The sequence below is a fragment of the Hyperolius riggenbachi genome, chromosome 8, assembly GCF_040937935.1.
Source record: "Hyperolius riggenbachi isolate aHypRig1 chromosome 8, aHypRig1.pri, whole genome shotgun sequence".
Lineage (NCBI taxonomy): Eukaryota > Metazoa > Chordata > Amphibia > Anura > Hyperoliidae > Hyperolius > Hyperolius riggenbachi.
In genome coordinates, this window is record NC_090653.1 from 124,565,483 (window position 1) to 124,567,844 (window position 2,362).

The following is a 2,362-nucleotide window of genomic DNA, read 5'->3' on the forward strand; positions in this document are numbered from 1 at the left end:
CTTCCTCTGCATCATTCTCGCATACAGCATCTCTTTGTGTAAAGTGCGCCGAATGGTTGAACGTTGCACAGTGACTCCATCTGCAGCAAGATGATGTTGTAGGTCTTTGGTGCTGGTCTGTGGGTTGACTCTGACTGTTCCCACCATTCGTCGCTTCTGTCTATCCAAGATTTTTCTTGGTCTGCCACTTCGAGCCTTAACTTGAACTGAGCCTGTGGTCTTCCATTTCCTCAGTATGTTCCTAACTGTGGAAACAGACAGCTGAAATCTCTGAGACAGCTTTCTGTATCCTTCCCCTAAACCATGATGGTGAACAATAGTTGTTTTCAGGTCATTTGAGAGTTGTTTTGAGACCCCCATGTTGCTACTCTTCAGAGAAAATTAAAAGAGGAGGAAAACTTACAATTGACCCTTTTTCATAATTGGATTCACCTTTGTATGTAGGTCAGTTGTCACTGAGCTTACCAAGCCAATTTGAGTTCCAATAATTAGTTTTAAAGGTTTTGGAATCAATACAATGACAACAGTGCCAACATTTATGCACCTGCCTAATTTTGTTTAAACAATTATTGCACACTTTCTGTAAATCCATTAACTTAATTTCACTCCTCAAATATCACTGTGTGTGTCTCCTATATGATATACTTAACTGACATTTTTTATCGTAACAACCAACGATTTATAAAGGAAAATCATGACGATTAACAAGGTTGCCCAAACTTTTGCATCCCATTGTAAAATAAGGTAAATTGTAGAAGCGATAAAGCAGAATTAGAATGGAGAGTTCCTAAACAAGTGGGAGACAGATTGGTATAATACTTATGTTATCCATGATAATTTTCAATCCATTTTTCCAAGATACGAGAGAATTTTTGCGCTTTCCCTCTTTTTTTATAAACCAGGCGCTTAAATGGTAGCATTCTATTAATTCTAGCCTTCCAGACATCTAAGGAAGGAGAAATCAGGGATAACCATCTAAGAGCTATGCATTGCTCGGCAGCAAATAGAGTTTTGGTCAAAAATGTTCTGTCGTATTTAGGTAAGATTTCACTAAAGATATGTAAAATACACATCTTGAGGTTGACAGAGACAAGGGATCCCATACTGTCATGCAAGAACTTTACTATTTGCCTCCAGAAATCAGCAAGAGGAGGGCAATCTGAAAGCAAATGCAGGAAAGAGGGGTTGGCTGCCGAGCATTGGGGGCACTCATTAGATGCAGTAGGGATTTGTAAATTCTTTTAGGCCCCTTTTACACTAGGGAACGTTCTTTGCGTTGCGTGGGTAACGCAATAGCAATGAAAGTCTATGAGGCCCAGTATACCTACCCCTTTTCATCGCATTGCACCGGGAGTTTCCGAATCACCGCAAGGTCAACAGTGTGTTACCGCCGGACTTCCGCAGTGACACATTATCGGTGGGGCGCATGGAAGTCTATGGTCGATGCAGACATTTTAAATACGCTAGTGGCGGTGCACATGCACGTAATGACGCAAATACAATGGGGACCTGTGAATCCCAGTGACGTACTTTCTGTCCAACAGGCTGTACTTCACTGGGTGAAGGGCGTGCAGGGGCGGCATGGTCATATGAGTGATGATTTGTGCATTTTGGGGCGGAGCATCGCACTGCAAACACTCTGGCCAGGTATAGTGATAAGATACTATACTTTGCAGCTTTACCATGAATCTGTACTACAGCTATACACTTCAGGATCACTTTAAGGGAACCATCTTGTGTTCTAGTATCAATGGATTGATCCTGGCAAAATATTATCATGCATTCAATGACAGCATTGAACCACAAAGTAGTTTTCATACATAATTATTGCTGTTGTGCTTTCCATTCATTTTTAAAGGAAAACTGTGTAGTTGTGTTGCCTCTATATTAGTCATAGTGATTGAAGCCTGGCTGCTCGGATCATTGTTGTTTTCCTTCTTCGTTCCTCCAGTTGAAGGACAATAATATGTTCACTCGGGGTATAGTCACATTTCCTTCTTTAGCCTGGAATGAAGCATTAAACAAATGCTGCACAATGAGAAAAAAATACATATGGTGGATATTGCTTTTATGAATTGGGCCTTTAATAATTTACACTGGCAGCATAATACTTGGAATACAAATGATCTCAACCCATATGCTCCGCTGACAAACATAAAACTGGAATAATCACAGCCGTAATGGCAACACAGCGAAGGAACACACATAAAACGCCTCTCTAAGCCTTTGGATGAATGAATATGTTCAGATTCCAGTTTCATGGATCCCCAGTGCCATTGCCTGACTTGCAATTTGCTTTTAAACATTGGTTGCACGTGAGCAAGCACTTGAAAATAAGAAAACAATAGATAGCATAAATGAA

General features: G+C 40.6%; 1 long non-coding RNA gene across 1 annotated transcript in view; it reads right to left on the bottom strand.

Annotated features, from left to right (window-relative positions):
- Positions 1–1,838: 1,838 nt before the first annotated feature.
- The window catches only part of LOC137528311 (uncharacterized), a 17,061-nt gene continuing 16,537 nt past the window's right edge, over positions 1,839–2,362 (bottom strand). The window contains exon 3 of the long non-coding RNA XR_011023360.1: positions 1,839–2,004. This is a non-coding gene — a long non-coding RNA (uncharacterized lncRNA). The remainder of the gene's footprint in view (positions 2,005–2,362) is intronic.